This window comes from Ranitomeya variabilis, chromosome 5 (assembly GCF_051348905.1).
Source record: "Ranitomeya variabilis isolate aRanVar5 chromosome 5, aRanVar5.hap1, whole genome shotgun sequence".
Lineage (NCBI taxonomy): Eukaryota > Metazoa > Chordata > Amphibia > Anura > Dendrobatidae > Ranitomeya > Ranitomeya variabilis.
In genome coordinates this window covers 172991551-173013757 of record NC_135236.1, presented here as the reverse complement: position 1 = coordinate 173013757, position 22207 = coordinate 172991551, and the positions used below count along the sequence as shown (strand labels likewise).

General features: G+C 43.6%; 1 protein-coding gene and 1 long non-coding RNA gene across 2 annotated transcripts in view; one reads left to right on the top strand and one right to left on the bottom strand.

Moving 5' to 3' along the window:
* AP3S2 (adaptor related protein complex 3 subunit sigma 2) overlaps positions 1-22207 on the top strand; it is a 92673-nt gene that overhangs the window by 3541 nt on the left and 66925 nt on the right. The window lies entirely within an intron of this gene.
* Positions 1709-20370, bottom strand: LOC143773516 (uncharacterized). Its single transcript, XR_013215213.1, has 2 exons — positions 19678-20370; positions 1709-1978 (listed from the first exon to the last, which is right to left on the bottom strand). It is a non-coding gene; the product is annotated as an uncharacterized LOC143773516 (long non-coding RNA).

Sequence of the window (22207 nt, the reverse complement as noted above, 5' to 3'; positions counted from 1 at the left end):
TTCTGACCACTAATGTAGTAGTGGTGACTTATTGGACAACTGAAGAAGTACATGTGACGTTTCTCAGTCGCTTGCACAACTTAGAAAGTTGTATGCCCTGTGTCATAGGTGCACTAACTATTTTTATTAGAAAAATATACATAATTGAAAGTTGAAGGGTATTTCCTGGCTGGAGCGCTTTTTCCATGCTCACAGAGAAAACGCGTGCATATTCAGGGAGCTGGTAAAGTTTTGTTATATCTTGCCATGAAACCTGGATGATCAGCTGTTACCACTGCGAAGGGTAGGAAAGCTGTAGGGTAATAGACGGAACTGGACTGTCGTATACATTTTAAGATATTTTTCTGTTATAAGATTTACTGTTGGACAAAAAACCCAATTAACATTTCAGTGATGAATATGGTATGAAAAGAATAGTTTTTTGCTATTGTGTGTTGTGTCCAGTAGGTGGCATCACAAGTCTTTAGATCTTGTTTCCTTTTGTTTCTCCCACTGAGAATTATATGGCTAACATATTATCAAAACCTTATATTTCCTCTGCAATGTGTCTAAGAGGTTACGTTTCCTTTGTGGAGCGTGACAAGCCAGGCCTGGCATGTCATAAGAGTGAGGAGACTTATATGCCATGCTATGCTCCTCTGGGAAATTAAATATCCAAACTGCCTCTTCAGAGAGGAAGAGGACCTGAACTCTAGAGCCAACTATTGGAAGTACCAATCCTAAATGTCAATATCGACCTTTTAACGAGCCTTGCTTAGAATAAAAGCCAAGCCCGATTTTCAATTTGCAGACACTGTGTTTCAGGGCACTGCCCATCGTCATTGCAAAGTGTGAGATCTAATTTGGCTAGGTGAGAGGCTTAAGACTAAGGCCGGGGGCACAAGTCTCTCGCATCAATAGCCGGCACTGCCACCGACACTCGGGACCGGAGCGTTCAGCTGCATAGAAATACATACAGCCACACGCTCCGGTCCCGAGTGCCAGCGGCATTACCGGTTATTGATGTTAGAGACTCATGCAAGTTTCTCGCATTGTACTCGCAAGTGTGACCCCGGCCTGAGAGGAAACGTTTCTCCATGTGGAGAGTGATAAGTTTGGCTTTTATCCTAGGTCATATGGCTTGTTAAAGGAGATATCAAGGACTTTAAAAAAAAAAAAAAATCTATTTAAGCGCTAATTGCAGCATACCTGCCTGTTGTGCAAGGGGCCGTTCTTTCCTGGCACAGATCGGTCACAGACCGTTGCTGCCTGGGATTAGGTTCCCTCTTCTAACACGACAGGGCAGGACTTCCTAGGTTATTTTGATTGACAGCTCCCACATTTAGACAGCGGGGACTCGGCTGTAAATCAGAATGACCTCGGCCTCCGCCATGTAGTCGTGACATCAGCAGAGGCTTCTGAATCCCTGGCAGGAGTGTCTGTGACGGGGAAGAACATTGTCGTGCACAACAGGCAGGTAAGCTGCAATTACCTGCCTGTTAGTGCTTAGATACATCCCCTTTAAAGGTCAGTATTGACTGTTAGGATTGCTGCTTCCTATAGGTGGCACTAGAGTTCTAGTCCTCTTCCTCTCTGAAGAGGCTTTGCAATGTGTAAATGAGACTGCACTATGCAAACTGTACTGTAGTTTTAGATAGACCATGCCCAATCCAAACCTATTTGCTGCAATGTTACATGAATGCTTACAGCAAAGTATGAAAGAAAAATGGAAAGACAAAAACATAGTTTAATACAGAGACTTTGGTAGAGTGAAGTTCAGGTGCGGTAGTTTGCCATGATGTTTGGAAGTTGATTTGTCTATCTCATACAAGTTATTTATTTGCTGCGTTGTTCATGGTGCCCACACGTTGGGGATCCTATACCTCCCGAAGAGATGTATGGAGCAGTAGTGGGCACGCTCCTCCACCAATCCATCCAACTCCTTCCCAAGTGCTGGGGGTAAGAGATGAGGACCAGGGTTCCGCTTCTTTAGTGATCACTAGGGATAGATGATAAATATTAATGTCTGGGATACCCATTGAGGGAACCTGGTAAACTTACTTTACAACCTACCATAAAGAGAAACGTAGGAAAAATATAAACTAACAATTGCGGTGCTTTTTTTTCATATATAGGCAGAAAGTAATAACCTTAAAGTTGCACTATAAGTGGTGAATGGGTAATCTACTGTCCTTAGTTCTAAATAGCTCAACAGCCTAAGATTACAATAAACCCCGGGACATAAAGAAGTGAACTAAATGAATTATATCAATTAAACTTTATTAAAAGTTACATACTTTAAAAAACATATAAAAAAATGCTTCACATCAGGGACACAGATATAGCCAGGCAATAATATACTGATGCACTAACAAGTGAGAATGATATAGTAGGGGGAAACCGCATGTCAAATATTGATATACAGTATATGTTCTCGCTATATTAAATAACATACTGTATGTTAGATACAAGATGCATAAATAGCATGGTCATATTTGTAATGTAATGATGAACTGGATATACCTTTTATTGAAGAATCAATCTCTGCATGATGTCCGTCCCTGTGCCCCTCCAACCCCGACGCGCGTTAAGTCCAGCTTCTTCCGAGGGGAGGAGGGATAACTGGACATTTCTCATGCAGAGATCAATTCCCTGGCTATATCTCTGTACCTCATGTGAGGCATATTACAATATAATAAGAGGATAAACATTTTTATGAGTCCTTCTTTAATGTTTTACTGAAGTGCTATGTAACGGGTATATCTCATGAAAAGGACTTTGTGTTGTTTCTATATCTTTATTTCTAGCAAAAATTCATAACTTTCCCAGAGATAATGAAGTCTTGGTTTATATCGATGTTGTGAGGTTTCATAGGCGGGCACTTTTTATGGGAAAAATAACTTTGCATGCGTCACAATAGTTGTCATCAAAATGACGGGAAACTCAGTGAAACGCTTGATCATTACCATCTGCAAAGATTGTGTATATTCTAATGCTCTCCTACAAAAACATACTGAGAGGGACTTTATTTTGTGAGCCTGTATTCCTATCTGATGACAATTAGTTTGAGAGTCCCCAGTGCATCTTGGGATACTCAAAATAAGTGTGATCAAAGTAGGAGGCAGAAGCTGCGGTCAATGTAACAGCCTCTGCGCCCTCCCTGAAATGATGTATCATTAGTGACGTTCATATTGGGGGCGGGACTGTTCCCTGCACTGTACAGTGCGAAATGTGCACAGTGACAGCACACGCTGTCATCGGCTCAGATCTGCAATAATGAACTGGCAACACAGTGGTGTTACAATACCCAGCAGAGACCAGTGACGTCACCTGCGGGGGCGACGCTGATTTTCTGCATGTAGGGTATTATTACACCGCTGTGTTCTTGGCTCATTACTGCAGATCTGAGCCAATGAGAGCAGGTGCTGTCACTGTGCACATTGCGCACTGCACAGTGCAGGGACCAGCCCCGCACCCGAAATGATGGTACGTTCTTTAAATAGGATATGGTCAGCAGTGGGGTACCGCAGGGATCGGTGCTTGGACCGATTCTTTTTAACCTCTTTATTAATTACCTTGTGGATGGGATTGAGTAAAGTGTCAGTCTTTGACGACGCCAAACTATGTAGGATATTAAAGTCTGACCTTGACATTACAATATTGTAAAATGACCTGGATAAGATGTCTGAATGGGCAAACACTTGGCAAATGAGGTTTAATGTAAATAAATGTAAAATAATGCACCAAGGACAGAGCAGTCCTATTGCTGCATATACATTAAATGGGAGTATACTCGGGACTACAGAACAGGAGAAAGACTTGGGTATTTCGGTTACAGGTAAGCTGAGCAGCTGTACTCAATGTCAAACAGCAGCCGCAAAAGCAAACAAGATTTTAGGATGTATAAAAAGAGACAAAATCCCACGATCCCAACGTATTATTACCCCTTTATAAATCACTGGTGAGGCCACATCTAGAATATGGTATCCAGTTTTGGGCTCCACATTTTAAAAAGGGTATTCAGAAGTTTAAAATCGGTTCAAAGAGGGGCTTTAACTAGATTATTACAAGAGATGGAAGGTCTCTCATATGAGGAGAGGTTCGAAAAGTTTGGCTTATTTAGTTTAGATAAAAGACGCCTCAGAGGAGATCACATTTACATGTATAAATACATGTGTGGCCAGTACAGAGGACGGCACATGACTTATTCCTTCCAAAGACCATACTGAGGACTAGGAGACACTCATTACGGGTGGAAGAAAGGCGATTCCGGCAGCTAAATAGGAAAGGGTTCTTTACAGTTAGAGCAGTCAGACTGTGGAATGACGTCCACAGGAGGTAATAATGGCAGAAATTATAACAGCTTTTAAAAAAGGTCTGGATGATTTCCTTGATACATGTAACATTGTGGGTTATAGTTAAATTAGTGATGAAATGTACAATTGATGGGAAAAGATTGAACTTTATGGACCTAGGTCTTTTTTCAACCTATTTAACTATGTAGCCATGAAATTCTGTGCCCTTTTTTCTGCACACATACCTTTTGATCATTGTGGCCATGAGTTCTATTTTTACCTCATCGGTCCACAGGGCTTGTTTAAAAAAATGCATTAGGCTAGTTTAGATGTTCTTTTGCATACTTCTGACGCTGAATTTTATGGTGAGGACACAGGAGAGGTGTTCTTCTGAAGACTCTTCCATAAAATCCATATTTGTGCAGGTGTCTCTGAACAGTAGAACAATGTACATCTCCAGAGTCTGCTAAAGCTTTCTGAAGGTCTTTAGCAGTACTAAAGCATGGGTTCTGATTTGCCTCTCTAACAATCCTGCCAGCAGCTCTCACTGAAATTTTGCTTGGTCTTCCAGACCTTCTCTTGACCTCCACTGTTCCTGGTAACTGCCATTTCTTAATTACATTTTTAACTGAGGAAAGGGCAATTTGAAAACCCTTTGCTCTCTTCTTATAGCCTTCTCCTGCTTTGTGGACATCCACCATTTTCATTTTCAGAGTGCTAGACAGCGGCTTAGAAGAACCCATAGCTGCAGTTTTTTGGCACAAGGTTAGAGGAGGCTGGGTTTTTATAAAGCTGGGAAATTTTAACGATAATAGTGAACAAGCCATAACCTTAAAAAGCTAATTAAGGTCTGAAACCTGGGTCAAAGATATATGAACAAGCAAATCTCCAAGGATGCCCAAACCTTTGCATTGGCCCGTTTTCCTTGGCCCGTTTTCCTTTTTGCCTTCAATTCACAGGAAATGTTATCTTTTAACTTTAGCCCTTTTAGAGATCATTTCATTTTCAACTTGCATAACTATTCATGATAACAGTAGGGATGCCCAAACTTTTGCCATTGTATATGAAGGATTGGATACATTTTATGCTATAAGTTGACCTCAATGAATTTGTCTACTTTCAACCATAAAAACTATAAAACTATGAATGTTAACGTATGTAGTGTAAACTAATCTGAACATAGGAAAAGAGTAAAGTGAACTCTGTAAGCTCACCAAATAAGAGGGGAGTGTGGTGTAGTGACCAATGTTACAGCCAGGGGGTGCTGTGTGTGCGTTGCAAGATGCACTTGGAGGCATAATTGTGATGAGACAAAGTCCGGCAGAATTGTAGATGGCCGGTATGTGTGTCGCAGAGGAGTACACTCTGCGTTGTCAGTCTGAAGTTATGTTGTGGTCTGGGACTTGTAGTCCCACACGTAAATGTGTAGTTCTAATGGGAGACTGGCAGGGCTAGTTATGAGAGATGGGCGGGTCAAACTAGCCACACACATCCACACTCCCACCCAGGGGAGTGGTTATGGGTATGTAATGTGACTGAGGTCTGGTCACATGGTCTTGGAGTGTGGACCTGAATGGTCTGTGCTGGAAGGTCCTGGAGAGCCCATGTGTTGGGAGTGTCGTCTCCCTGAAGAGCACATGGCAGGGCTCTGGACCCAGCACATGCCAGCGTGTGGAACGGTCTGATAACCGTGGGCAATACTGACCGGGGTCAGTGAGAACGTCTGAAGGATACCTCTGTGGAGGAGAGGTATCCAAGAACCTGTGCAGCACCAACAGGTAACGGAAAGGGATCCGTGTGATACTGACCGGGGTCAGAGAGAGACATTGTGTATGGGACACCTCTGAGGACAAGAGGTGTCCAGGAACCTGTGAAGGTCGCCAACAGGTAACGGACAGGAGTCCGTGTGTTATGATAACTGGGGTTAGTGACGCTGTGGTAAAGTTGAATATGTGCAGACGGTGTTCAAGCTGTTACCAAGTTCTGAGGATGTGGTTTATGCTGATGTGAAATAAACCTAGCCTGAATGCGTTAATCTCGTGCCAAGCGAGTGTCCCCCAAGACACGTAGTAGGTGAAACGCTACAGGAGTCATCACCTCCATAACCCAAGAAGCCCAAATCCGACACATAAGAGTGTATAGCATGTAAACTGACTAGTACCATCGATGAAGAGTTGTCATAGAAGTTGTCATGGCTGATCTGTGCGGTGACGAATAAATGTCAGATCTCTACATTTACCAATCGTAAGCTCAATAGACAAAATCTGATTCCTATTGGGAAATAAATGGCAGTTTAGTGTCGAAGGAAACATTAGGCAAAGGTGTATATAAAAAAGATGGCCCCCTGGCTGTTTGACTGTATATAAGCATTGGGGCGAACGCCAGTTTAGAAGTCTGACATTGCTGAGACTATGGAACTCTCTGTCACACAGTGTGATGATTGATTTATTCACCTGGGCCTAGGTGCTTGTAATATTACAGGTTATGGGTATTAGAGTCCTGTGATAGAACACTGATTTAGGGAACTATTATAATTCATTAGACTAGGACAGGAGCATGATACGTGCTTTATGTGCACGCTGATCTGTAGATGTGACTTCACCGGGCCTACTCGCCTTCCACTGAGGAAATGAGCAGAGCCAGTTTACCCTTCTTAAGAAATGTTATTGCAAGAGAAGCCACAAAAATCAGGTATTGGTCTGTGTCATAATAGAATCCGAGACATTTAACGGCAGATCAGTTGTGCAAAGGATGCATACTGACCCTTATGGGCATCATCAAAAGGTTTGTACAGGATTAGCAAAACAGCACCACTCGTGTCCTTGGGATGTGTGATGTAGTTCAGCTCCATTGTGTTGTTGACCTGTAGCACCGCATATAACCTGAGGACTGGTGCGTACCTAATTTTGTAAGAAAACATGATTTTTTAATCTTGCCCTTTTAGGTTTAGCAGGTTTTATGGAAGTTCTAATATTTTTGGTGTGAGGTATAGGCTTATATTAAAGGGGCTGGCCACTACCTTTTTATTTTTATTTCGTATAAATCATCAATATCTGATTATGGGGGTGCAACACCCGGCACCCACACTGATCAGCTTTTAACCTCAACAGCGGTGGCCGGAAGTTCTTGCATTTTTTCTACTATGCACTTGAGTGTGCATATAAACTATGTGAATGGGTGCGGTATGTAGACTTTTAGACTATATAGAGTATTTATGGCCCTTCTGTTATTACTTGTTTCCTTAGTTGATATGTACGGTATGTAGATATGCTTATACCCAGTGACCTCTGTTTTTTGTAGTGTGATACTGATTAACTTTAGTGACAGGTCAATCTGCCTACACATTGCCTTACACAAGAAAATGTCGATTTAGACATGACTCTTCAATATTTGCTAACAGCATCTCTTGATGTACTCAACCCTTCCCTTTCCTACTTCCAACTCTCTCACTTCTTTGGTATCCAGATCTTGAACAATTAAAACCTTAACTTTTTTCTTTATGACTGAAAACTGCCAAAAAGTTTGCATTTATTTATTTTTTGAATGGGGAAAAATTGCATTCGTCACTCGGTGTCCATACAACAAAGAGAGGCAATAACATAGAAGATAAAAATGGAGCCACCATTACAGTGCCTAGTTTTTCCATCTTCGACAATAAGATGTGTTGTTTCTGTAACCCTTGGGCTCATTCCCTTTCTCCTTGTTTGCTAATATACATTGACACCACTTAAAGGGGTTATCTCATTATCATTAGTGATTAAGATTATAAAGACAAGCTACTGTGCAATTTACTTATTATTAAAAATCCTCTCCATTCTTTAGAACAGAGGGATCTTAAATTCTATAGTGTACTGCGGTTCGTCGGAGTCAGTGTCCATTTTGGTGGAGTCGGTATCAAATGGACCAACTCCGACTCCTAAAATATATAATAAATTTGGATCAGTAGTTCAGTGCAGGATGTGCTATAATTGTTTTCATAGGATTTTGGGAAAGTTATGAAATGTCCTATAAATGTCTGTTCTGTGCCTGATCTAAGGATCTCGGCCTTTAGTTGAGATGAATCTGTGCTGCACTTTATGTACATGCTCTATAGTGACCAGTGCTATGGAGTCAGGGAAATTGAGACGGTGGTTTGGCTTACCTAACCCCAGCACTTGTTTACTGCTTGTTGCCCAGGTTACCGGCCACCTAAGAATGAAGTTTGCACTTGCAAGCTCTTTGCTATATAAGATGGAAATGTCATTGTGTAGGGGGCCAGATCGCTGGATCCCACTAGATTTAGTTCGCCAGTTATACTACAATGCTGCAGAGGTAAAGATGTCACTGCTAGCAGCATTTGTGAGCGAAAAAGTAGGACCAGTGGTGCAACCATGACGCCGTCTTTTGAAGCAAAGGGAAAAGAGGAAGCCAGCTCACCCTCACTGCCTATTTCTCTCTGGAGCTCAAAAACAGTTAATGCCTGGAATGAGATTAGCCATCATGTTCAGAGAAAAAAAAGGATCCAGTGCAACGGATATAAATTCTTAATTTTTATTTGGAAAGTAGTGCAACATCATTGTATCAGAAAATTGCCCATAGGCCTGGTCACCATGAGTAAGGGTGCCGTAAGCATCGGAAACGCGTTGGTGTTTATGCTTATGGACGATTCTTGGATACACTGTTTGTAATACTTTCCAAATAAAATGGAAGATTTTACGTCTGTTGAGCTGGATCCTTTTTTTCCCCCTCTTAACATAATGCTTGTCTGGCAGCATTGTGCTCTGGAGGAAAGAAGATCTGTACACACTTTTAATACTTTCTGTAATCTTCATCCTCCGTAAGGTCCATTTTCTTTTATAGATACATGTATAGGAAATGCTCATAGTACCACCTTTATGGAGAACGTTATCACAGGACTTGCTATAGATTTCAAAACGCAAAGCATAAGTTATATACATACACATATATAATATACAGGTCCTTCTCAAAAAATTAGCATATAGTGTTAAATTTCATTATTTACCATAATGTAATGATTACAATTAAACTTTCATATATTATAGATTCATTATCCACCAACTGAAATTTGTCAGGTCTTTTATTGTTTTAATACTGATGATTTTGGCCTACAGCTCCTGATAACCCAAAAAACCTGTCTCAATAAATTAGCATATTTCAACCGTCCAATCAAATAAAAGTGTTTTTTAATAACAAACAAAAAAACCATCAAATAATAATGTTCATTTATGCACTCAATACTTGGTCGGGAATCCTTTGGCAGAAATGACTGCTTCAATGCGGCGTGGCATGGAGGCAATCAGCCTGTGACACTGCTGAGATGTTATGGAGGCCCAGGATGCTTCAATAGCGGCCTTAAGCTCATCCAGAGTGTTGGGTCTTGCGTCTCTCAACTTTCTCTTCACAATATCCCACAGATTCTCTATGGGGTTCAGGTCAGGAGAGTTGGCAGGCCAATTGAGCACAGTAATACCATGGTCAGTAAACCATTTACCAGTGGTTTTGGCACTGTGAGCAGGTGCCAGGAAGCATGAAGTGCTCCAAAATCTCCTGATAGCTAGCTGCATTGACCCTGCCCTTGATGAAACACAGTGGACCAACACCAGCAGCTGACATGGCACCCCACACCATCACTGACTGGGTACTTGACACTGGACTTCAGGCATTTTGGCATTTCCTTCTCCCCAGTCTTCCTCCAGACTCTGGCACCTTGATTTCCGAATGACATGCAAAATTTGCTTTCATCAGAAAAAAGTACTTGGGACCACTTAGCAACAGTCCAGTGCTGCTTCTCTGTAGCCCAGGTCAGGCGCTTCTGCCGCTGTTTATGGTTCAAAAGTGGCTTTACCTGGGGAATGCGGCACCTGTAGCCCATTTCCTGCACACGCCTGTGCACGGTGGCTCTGGATGTTTCCACACCAGACTCAGTCCACTGCTTCCTCAGGTTCCCCAAGGTCTGGAATCGGTCCTTCTCCACAATCTTCCTCAGGGTCCGGTCACCTCTTCTCGTTGTACAGCGTTTTCTGCCACATTGTTTCCTTCCAACAGACTTACCATTGAGGTGCCTTGATACAGCACTCTGGGAACAGCCTATTTGTTGAGAAATTTCTTTCTGGGTCTTACCCTCTTGCTTGAGGGTGTCAATGATGGCCTTCTTGACATCTGTCAGGTCGCTAGTCTTACCCATGATGGGGGTTTTGAGTAATGAACCAGGCAGGGAGTTTTTAAAAGCCTCAGGTATCTTTTGCATGTGTTTAGAGTTAATTAGTTGATTCAGAAGACTAGGGTAATAGGTCGTTTAGAGAACCTTTTCTTGATATGCTAATTTATTGAGACAGGTTTTTTGGGTTATCAGGAGTTGTAGGCCAAAATCATCAGTATTAAAACAATAAAAGACCTGACAAATTTCAGTTGGTGGATAATGAATCTATAATATATGAAAGTTTAATTGTAATCATTGCATTATGGTAAATAATGAAATTTAACACTATATGCTAATTGTTTGAGAAGGACCTGTATATATTTTTTTTATTCTCATTTATTTACTATCCTTCCTTTTTGAGTGTTTTTTTCCCAAAAAAAGCACCATGAAAAAGAAGAATGATAACTTGGCTGGAGGCTACTGCAAAAGCTGAAGCTTTAATATGGGAACCCTGTTCTTGTCTCTATGTTCTTTATTCATACTTGAGTATCCGACTCTTCCTGGCGTGATGGTAGAACTGACGGATGTCTCCCTCCTTTACTCTTTCATCTCTCCTCTTTATGATGCTTCACTGTGTGGGGATTTATACGTAGACTGATGTAATGGTGACTGACCGTTCCCGGAAAGGCAGTGCTTGAACCCCCAGGTGTATGCCGCTGTGTCATAGTAATGTCTCGCTCATCCTCTCTTGTCAGGGTCATATTTGCCGATGTATTGCAGGTCTGACAGAGCGAGAAATACAGCTGCGCGTCCCCTCCTCCTATGTGTTATGTTACTCTACATAGGTTTTGATATGGACCAAGGAGATTTTTAATTGATTTTGGGTACACTATTTTGAGGGGAAGCGCAGACCGCTGGCTGATGGACGCTTAGGAATATGTCAATTATCTAGTTTGGTTCTCTTTAAGCAGGGGACCCGTGGACCATAAAATAGGCTGCAGATAGCACTTTATAGTCACTGTTTGGCACTGATGTCACTTTGCCCCCTATACAGAGGTTTGATGATTAGGCCCAGTTCACAGATTCTTTTTGCAGTCTTCAAGATTGCAATTGAACTGCTATAGAGATTATTGCCTTTGCCATAAAACAGTAAAAGCTCTCCTGCTGACACGCACTTAATCTCTTTAGTGTCTCTGACTTTCATTAAGCTTATTCAAGCAAGGTTTATCTTGGAGCATTGCCAGTTCTTGGAAATTTCTGATGTGTCTACTGAATAGCAGATGTTTTCATAAGTATGATCTGGGCCGTGAGACCCCACGGTAAGAGGTCAGGGCCGGTTTGGCTTCTTCCAATTTTACTTGGCAGAGATGAAGACTTCTATCATAGTCTGAGGATTGTCTTCTACTCACCTGAGCAATGCCAGGTAAAGCTGCTTTGAGCTCCAGTTTTTATTTTTGTTTTTCAGATAAATTGTAAAAGAAACACAATTTTTTTTGTTTGTTTTCCTCCTAGTCAATAAATTGTTGGTTCTGTTTCCTTGTCTGCATCTATCCGTCTTATATGCTGGAGGTTCATGGTCTTGTTGCTCCTGAAACATCCTGACCTGACTGTAAAGGTGCAAGTCTTTAGCCTTAACTCAGTGCTTCAGCAACAGATAAGGATGAACAAAAAGGAGGAAAGTGTAGTGGTTGGCTAGGACTGAACGATTCTTGACCTGTGTAAGGCTATAATCAGTGTACCAGGTGGAACACTGCAGTCTCATACATTCCTTATGCTGCAGTTTATCACTTTCACTTGAAAAATAAGGTTAGGCACACACATTATATAGGGGTTGTTCACTACTTGGACAACCCCTTAAATTATACATGGTCCCGTTAAATTAAAAACGTTTTATACGCACTGATTCTGCTATGTTGGCGCTGTGTCTGCGGCCACTCTTATGACATTATGTCACTTGAGTTATGCAGTTAATCAGTGGGCACTAATAGGCTTCTTCACTCACCCTTCTCTCTGATGTCCATGTGTAGTGTAAGCACTGCAGCCTACTAGGGGCTGCTGATTGGCTGGTTTTCGTGGACCCCGGACAAAAGAGTCTCAGTGGGGCCCTTTAACACATGCCACAATTCATGATACAAAGATATGGCAGAGAAATATAGGTATAGTACATTGCCAAAGATTTCACTTCTTACATTACATGAGTGATATCAATAGCTCAAGACTCAGACACCTATAGTCCTCTATATAGTATTATGGGCACCACATAGTGCTCCATACAAAATAATGTCCCATGTATTGCTTCATACAGTATAATGAGCCCCATTATAATGTTCCATACGATATATGATGGGCACGATATAATGCTCCAGTATATGATGGGCACAATATAATGCTCCAGTATATGATGGGCACGATATAATGCTTCAGTATATGATGGGCACGATATAATACTCCAGTTTATGATGGGCCCCATATGATGCTCCATATATAATTGGCCTCGTAAGATGCTCCATATGGAATTGGCCCCATAAGATGTCTCATGTGGAATTGGCCCTTAAAAAAAAAAAAAAAAAAAAACCTAAAAAATAAAATCCTCACCTCTCCTCGCTTCTGGCTCTCTGCACTGTGACTGTTCAGGCAGAGGGCGCACAGATGTGACGCCATCGCGCCCTCTGACCAGAACGTCGGAGTCAGAGGATGCGGAAGACGCTGCAGCGGTGGAACAGAGAGAGGTGAGTATCGCAAGTGCCAGGGCCCTGAGCAAGTGGGGGGCCCACTTGCGGGCACTGTTATAGGGACCGGGCCCCTATAGCGCGCCGGTGTCCCCGACGGTGAGTGGGTCCCCCACCTGCGCAGGGCCCCGGCATTTGATTGGGTGCTGACGTCACGAGAACGCCCTCTGAGGCTACGTTCACACGATCCGTTTTTCACTGCGGATTTTTCCGGTCCTTTTTCGGGGAAATCCGCAGTGGAAAACGGCGGTGCTTCTCTCGGCGGATTTGTGTCCTTTTTCTTCTGCGGATTCCACTGCGGGTTTCCAACTGCAGTTTCCTATTGGTGCTGTTGGAAACCCGCAGCGGAATCCGCTGAAAGAATTGACATGGTACTTCTTTTTTCCGTTGGCAAATCCGCGCGGATTTTCCAGCGAAAAAAAGGATCGTCGGCACAGCGGGTTTTGTTTTCCATAGGGTAACATTGTACTGTACCCTGCATGGAAAACGGCTGCGGATCCGTAGCTGCAATTCCGCTACGGATCCGCAGCAAAAAACGGATCGTGTGAACGTAGCCTAACACTCCCCCCGCATCGCTGGGACAATCTTTTATTTTCTGTGGGGCCCTGTTTCTTTTAAGAAGGGGTTGTGCAAATAGTGAACAACCCTTTTAAATTAAAAAATAAAAATAATGGCGAATTTCGGGTGATCATCATTTAAAATGATATCTGTTGACAATGTCCGATGATGTGCCCTATTAGATTCTTTAGTAAGTGTCATATAGAAGAAAATAACTTTCCAAAGCACAGAACACATTTAATGGAAAATACACACATCCCTTTTTTTTTTTTAAACAGATCTGTGTATCCGTCCTGAGCCTGTTCTCGCAGATTAAACAATAAACTGTGTTACATGTGGCTCCTATACAGATTGTCACAACCTACATTCACAGGAGAGATTATATATATATATATATATATATATATATATATATATATATATATATATATATATATATATATATACACACATAATCTCTATGTACACTGCTAAAAAAATAAAGGGAACACTAAAATCCCACATCCTAGATATCACTGAATGACTAAATTAAGTATTTCAGTTGCAAATCTTTATTCATTACATAGTGGAATGTGTTGAGAACAATAAAACATAAAGATGATAAATGTAAATCAAAATGAATATCCCACGGAGGTCTGGATTTGGAATGATACTCAAAATCAAAGTGGAAAATCAAATTACAGGCTGATCCAACTTCAGTGGAAATGCCTCAAGACAAGGAAATGATGTTCAGTTGTGTGTGTGGCCTCCATGTGCCTGTATGACCTCCCTACAACGCCTGGGCATGCTCCTGATGAGGCGGCGGATGGTCTCCTGAGGGATCTCCTCCCACACCTGGACTAAAGCATCCGCCAACTCCTGGATAGTCTGTGGTGCAAGGTGACGGTGGTGGATGGTGCGAGACATGATGTCCCTGATGTGTTCAATCGGATTCAGGTCTGGGGAACGGTTGGGCCAGTCCATAGCTTCAATGCCTTCATCTTGCAGGAATTGCTGACACACTCCAGCCACATGAGGTCTGGCATTGTCCTGCATTAGGAGGAACCCAGGTCCAACCGCACCAGCATCACCAGCATATGGTCTCACAAGGGGTCTGAGGATCTCATCTCGGTACCTAATGGCAGTCAGGCTACCTCTGGCGAGCACATGGAGGGCTGTGCGGCCCTCCAAAGAAATGCCACCCCACACCATTACTGACCCACTGCCAAACCGGTCATGCTGAAGGATGTTGCAGGCAGCAGACCACTCTCCACGGTGTCTCCAGACTCCAGTCACGTCGGTCACATGTGCTCAGTGTGAACCTGCTTTCATCTGTGAAGAGCACAGGGCGCCAGTGGCGAATTTGCCAATCCTGGTGTTCTGTGGAAAATGCCAAGCATCCTGCACGGTGTAGGGCTGTGAGCACAACCCCCATCTGTGGTTGTCGGGCACTCAAACCATCCTCATGGAGTCGGTTTCTAACCGATTGTGCAGATACATGCACATTTGTGGCCTGCTGGAGGTCATTTTGCAGGGCTCTGGCAGTGCTCCTCCTGTTCCTCCTTGCACAAAGGCTGAGGCAGCGGTCCTGCTGCTTGGTTGTTGCCCTCCTACGGCCTTCTCCACATCTCCTGGTGTACTGGCCTGTCTCCTGGTAGCGCCTCCAGCCTCTGGACACTACGCTGACAGACACAGCAAACCTTGCCACAGCGCGCAATGATGTGCCATCCTGGATGAGCTGCACTACCTGAGCCACTTGTGTGGGTTGTAGATTCCGTCTCAGGCTACCACAAGTGTGAAAGCACAACCAACATTCAAAAGTGACCAAAACATCAGCCAGAAAGCATTGGTACTGAGGTGTGATCTGTGGTCCCCACCTGCAGAACCACTCCTTTATTGAGTGTGTCTTGATAATTGCCAATAATTTCCATCTGTTGTCTGTTCCATTTGCACAACAGCATGTGAAATTGATTGTCAATCAGTGTTGCTTCCTAAGTGGACAGTTTGATTTCACAGAAGCTTGATTTACTTGGAGTTATATTCTGTTGTTTAAGTGTTCCCTTTATTTTTTTGAGCAGTGTCTATCTATCTATCTATCTATCTATCTATCTATCTATCTATCTATCTATCTATCTACCGTATATACTCGAGTATAAGCCGAGATTTTCAGCCCAAATTTTTGGGCTGAAAGTGCCCCTCTCGGCTTATACTCGAGTCATGATCGGTGGTGTGGTCGGCGGGTGAGGGGAAGAGGGCGCTGAGGCATACTTACCTAGTCCCGGCGATCCTGACGCTCCCCCTGCCCGTCCCACGGTCTCCGGGTGCCGCAGCCTCTTCCCCTGAGCGGTCACGTGGGACCGCTCATTAGAGAAATGAATAGGCTGCTCCACCTCCCATAGGGGCGGAGCCGCATAATTCATTTCTCTAATGAGCGGTGCCGGTGACCGCTGATAGAGGAAGAGGCTGCGGCACCGAAGACCAGCTGTCTGGGGGAAGGAGCGGGACGCCGGGAGCAGGTAAGTATCGCATATTCACCTGTCCTCGTTCCACACGCCGGGCGTCGCACCATCTTCCCGGCGTCTCTCTGCACTGACTGTGCAGGTCAGAGGGTGCGATGACGCATATAGTGTGCGCGCCGCCCTCTGCCTGATCAGTCAGTGCAGAGAGACGCCGGGAAGATGGCGCCGAGGAGCTGCAAGCAAGAGAGGTGAGTATGTGTTTTATTATTTTATTGCAGCAGCAGCAGCTATGGGGCAATAATGGACGGTGCAGAGCACTATATGGCACAGCTATGGGGCAACGGTGCAGAGCATTATATGGCACAGCTATCTATGGGGCAACGGTGCAGAACACTATATGGCACAGCTATGGGGCAATAATGGTGCAGAGCACTGTATGGCACAGCTATGGGGCAACGGTGCAGAGCATTATATGGCACAGCTATCTATGGGGCAACGGTGCAGAGCACTATATGGCACAGCTATGGGGCAATAATGGACGGTGCAGAGCACTATATGGCACAGCTATGGGGCAATAATGGACGGTGCAGAGCATTATATGGCACAGCTATGGGGCAACGGTGCAGAGCACTATATGGCACAGCTATGGGGCAATAATGGTGCAGAGCACTGTATGGCACTGCTATGTGGCAATGGTGCAGAGCACTATATGGCACAGCTATGGGGCAATAATGGTGCAGAGCACTGTATGGCACAGCTATGGGGCAATGGTGCAGAGCACTATATGGCACAGCTATGGGGCAATAATGGTGCAGAGCACTGTATGGCACAGCTATGGGGCAATGGTGCAGAGCACTATATGGCACAGCTATGGGGCAATAATGGTGCAGAGCACTGTATGGCACAGCTATGGGGCAATAATGGTGCAGAGCACTGTATGGCACAGCTATGGGGCAATGGTGCAGAGCACTATGTGGCACAGCTATGGGGCAATAACGGTGCAGAGCACTATATGGCACAGCTATGGGGCAACGGTGCAGAGCACTATATGGCACAGCTATGGGGCAACGGTGCAGAGCAGTATATGGCACAGCTATGGGGCAATGGTGCAGAGCACTATATGGCACAGCTATGGGGCAATAACGGTGCAGAGCACGATATGGCACAGCTATGGGGCAACGGTGCAGAGCACTATATGGCACAGCTGTGGGGCAACGGTGCAGAGCAGTATATGGCACAGCTATGGGGCAACGGTGCAGAGCACTATATGGCACAGCTATGGGGCAATAACGGTGCAGAGCACTATATGGCACAGCTATGGGGCAATAACGGTGCAGAGCACTATATGGCACAGCTATGGGGCAATAACGGTGCAGAGCACTATATGGCACAGCTATGGGGCAACGGTGCAGAGCACTATATGGCACAGCTATGGGGCAACGGTGCAGAGCACTATATATATGGCACAGCTATGGGGCAACGGTGCAGAGCACTATATATATGGCACAGCTATGGGGCAACGGTGCAGAGCACTATATATATGGCACAGCTATGGGGCAACGGTGCAGAGCATTGTATATATGGCACAGCTTTATGTGGAGTATCTATGGGGCAACGGTGCAGAGCATTGTATATATGGCACAGCTTTATGTGGAGCATCTATGGGTCAATGGTGCAGAGCATTGTATATATGGCACAGCTTTATGTGGAGCATCTATGGGGCCATAATGAACGGTGCAGAGCATTATATGTGGCACAGCTTTATGTGGAGCATCTATGGGGCCATAATGAACGGTATGGAGTATCTATTTTTAATTTTGAAATTCACCGGTACCTGCTGCATTTTCCCCCCTAGGCTTATACTCGAGTCAATAAGTTTTCCCAGTTTTTTGTGGCAAAATTAGGGGGGTCGGCTTATACTCGGGTCGGCTTATACTCGAGTATATACGGTATCTATCTATCTTTCGTTAAAGGAGTTGTCTAAGTCTAAGGGTGAAAAAAATTGATGATACAAGTCACCAATAAGCCATCATAGGCAGACCAACGACCACTGATCAGCGGTGTACTTTATCTCCCATTCACATTGAAGGAATACAGTTTCTCACTTTTTGTATCATGTTGGTGGATGCTGACACCTGTTTATTTTTTGGTTACCTTATTCAAAAGGATTCCTTGAATTGGTGACTTCTTTGCCCTTTGACACCTGCTTGGACTTTTCTTCTACGTGACAGTTACAAAAGAATCTAACATGACAGATCTTCAGACATTGTTAATTTATATAATTTAAAAGGGAACATGTCAGAAATTTTTACCCCTCAAGCCATTTGTATGTCTGTATAGCCCTGAGAAATAAGCCAATAAGTCCATTTATGACCCCCAAAAACTATTTTTTCACTTTGAAATAGCATTTTGAAGTTGTCTGGAAGTGCATTGGGGCGTAATGATGCATGTCTAGCCTCTCAGCCTCACACTGTAATCCTTGTTTAGAGCAGCTCGCTCTCCTCCGGTTGATTGGTAGGTGTAGAGGTTTGTACTCACTCAGCTGCGGTTGACGTAGGCACAGGAAGCGGTATTGGTGAAATGTCCAGGCAGGTTTATTAAGAGTGTATAAGCCTCTCAGCAAAGCAAAAGAACAGCCGTTTCTGGAGCAAAGTGAAAACACAAAGTAAAAAGTCCATGCAATATAGGATAGTGGATAGGATAGTTTCCAGTTCTTTAGGCCTTACTTAGCACAGACCAACACTCAGGAGATCCACACATCTTGAGACACTCCTTCTCTATCTTATCTGTCAAACCACACCCTTGGAGTTGAGATATGTGAGCAGTCGTTCCCACCCATTTCTTTTGACTGCTCGTAAAACCCGTTCCTGGAATGCCCTAATAACTCTCTCGGCACTATATGTGCTGGAGCATGCTTTCCGAGCTCACATCACCAAAGCTACAAACCGCGATGATACTTATGTCCCCTCAAGGACCCATCCGACGGCCATGCGCTGGAACAAGCAACCTGTCAATCATCCAGGGGAGGGTGACGCTAGGTAGGAAATACAGTGTGGGGCCGAGGAGCTAAAAGTGCATTGTCATGCTCCAATACACTTCCAGGCACAGCTTCAAAATGGGATTTCTCGCTGCTGGAGCAGCACTTAATGGGATCAAATGTGTAACACCTTAAAAGATAATTCAATCATATAAATGGGGGGTAAGCATTTCTGACAAGTTCTCTTCAAATGATGATCACACGACATTGTCCATTATTTTTATTTAAAGTGTATGGTGTGCCCTACCATGCTTTTTACCTTGGCACCTTCTTTCAATCCATGGTAAATAAGCTGTTGCTAATCATGACGTGACTTGTTTTGCCATCGTGTTACTATATTAGGATATACACTTCTGATCACACCTCGTATGAAATGAAATGTAGCTGATGTAATAATAGAATATCATTGTCTTTAAGTATCTATGCATTAAAATAAAAGAATAAATTGCCTCATTACAGTTTGTAAGAGCAATAGCCTAATTTTAAGTGGGTACATACTAACCTCATATCAAGTGGAGCTTCAAGAGACTAAAAAGCCTTTTCAGTATGTTTTGGCTGGATGGAGCGGGATTATTTGGCTGGAAGGACATAACTTTTTTTTATTATACTGTGCCATATGCAAACACATTGTTCTCCTCAAGGGCTGCAAATGGTTTTATAAGTAGCTGGTCACAGCCGATCCTATAAACAGTGTCTCGGTAATCATGGAGGATATGGAAAGTCATTGTTAATCTACTATGACCTAATGATCAAGGCATGGAGCGCAAAGAGCATGATGCTGTTACACCACACAGCATGGCTATTACTATCCGCTAGCAGTTATCACGTTTCTCCAAGAAGATTATCATTTTTTTTCCCCAAGTGCTGATAAAGTCCACACCAGGTGGTTTCTCCGCGGATGGGTGTTAGGTGTAACCTCAGAGGTTTTATGTTGTAGGATTGATTGGGACAGTGAATAAAGCTCTTCATGTTATCTTTATTTTTGAAGAAGCCAGGTGAGGGCGTGATACTCGGACCCACCTTTAGGATTGCAGCACCATTAAGGGCTCATTGACTGGCACCGTAAGATCTGCTCCCATAATAATCTGCTCTAATAACAAAGCTCTACACCCTAAACCCTTGAGAATTAAAAGCTATGTCCTCATGTGTGAACTATATTACTTATATAATCTCCAGAAATGTTGAGTAACTTTATAAGGCATCTCATTACTGTCACACAGCAATGGTTGATCGTCCATCACACCTCAGAGCTGCACTTACGGTCCTACTGCTTGTCATCAGATATGGTGGTCAGTCTTGTTGTCACTGAATAGGTTGGGACATTTCAGTTATAAATCCTACAGAATTCAGACTACAGCACTGGAATATACAGGAACGCAAGCTTAAGCCTATGATCAGTATGGTGACCAGCAACATTTGTGACATTTCTATTCTACTGAATATTTCACAAAGAAAAAATTACAATAGCCTTTTTTTGGATCAAGGTTCGTAATGAAACCGACACCATAGTAAGAGGCTATGAAATCAACAATACCAACATCAAGTTCATAAGGTTCTGCGCTATCATATATAACACATAAGATTGTGTGGGTCACTAGAAGACCCAAAAGCAAGTGAAGGTCATCGAAATAGTGGCCCGTACTGACTTACCAATTTCATTTTCTACCCTATGCAAAATCAGCCAAAATGCATAAAAACCAAGCTATTGCCTCCTTGTTGTCAGTTTGGGAGTATTTAATGCCAACACCAAAAAAATTGCCTAAAAATGATTGAAAGACACTTTGTAGTCATTCCAATGCTAAAGGGGTTTTCCATCCTTTGGAAAAATGGACCCAAGTGATTCTCGTAATGTAAAATAGCAAAGCCAGTGTCATGTCGGACGCTGTTCAGACCAGGTCGTTCGACAGACAGCGGTAATTCCGCTTTTGACCACTATTTGCTCATAGGCGTCTGTCATGATTCTCAATGGCGAGAGAACATAGCCCAGCATATATGAGAACTAGCTCTTGGAAGATGGAAACTATACTGACCATGAACTAAACCTGCCGCACAACTAGAAGTGGCCGGGTAGCATGCCTACGTTTTTTAACCCTAGATGCCCAGCGCCAGCCGGAGAACTACCTAATCCTAGCAGAGGAAAAGACAGTCCTGGCTCACCTCTAGAGAAATTTTCCCAAAAGGCAGACAGAGGCCCCCACATATATTGGCGGTGATTTTAGATGAAATGACAAACGTAGTATGAAAATAGGTTTAGCAAAATCGAGGTCCGCTTTCTAGATAGCAGGAAGACAGAAAGGACACTTTCATGGTCAGCAGAAAACCCTATCAAAACACCATCCAGAAATTCCTTTAAGACTCTAGCATTAACTCATAACACCAGAGTGGCAATTTCCGATCACAAGAGCTTTCCAGACACAGTAACGAAACAGCAGCTGTGAACAGGAACAAAATGCAAAAACACACAAGGACAAAAGTCCAACTTAGCTGGGAGTTGTCTAGTAGCAGGAACAAGCACAGAAGGCTTCTGATTACATTGTTGACCGGCAAGAAACTGACAGAGGAGCAAGGTTATATAGCGACTCCCACATCCTGATAGGAGCAGGTGAACAGAGGGGATGATGCACACAAGTTCAATTCCACAAGTGGCCACCGGGGGAGCCCAGAATCCAATTTCACAACAGTACCCCCCCCTCAAGGAGGGGGCACCGAACCCTCACCAGAACCACCAGGGCGATCAGGATGAGCCCTATGAAAGGCACGGACAAGATCGGAGGCATGAACATCAGAGGCAGTGACCCAAGAATTATCCTCCTGACCGTATCCCTTCCATTTGACCAGATACTGGAGTCTCCGTCTGGAAACACGAGAGTCTAAGATCTTTTCCACAACGTACTCCAACTCACCCTCAACCAACACCGGAGCAGGAGGCTCAACGGAAGGCACAACCGGTACCTCATACCTGCGCAACAATGACTGATGAAAAACATTATGAATCGAAAAGGATGCAGGGAGGTCCAAACGGAAGGACACAG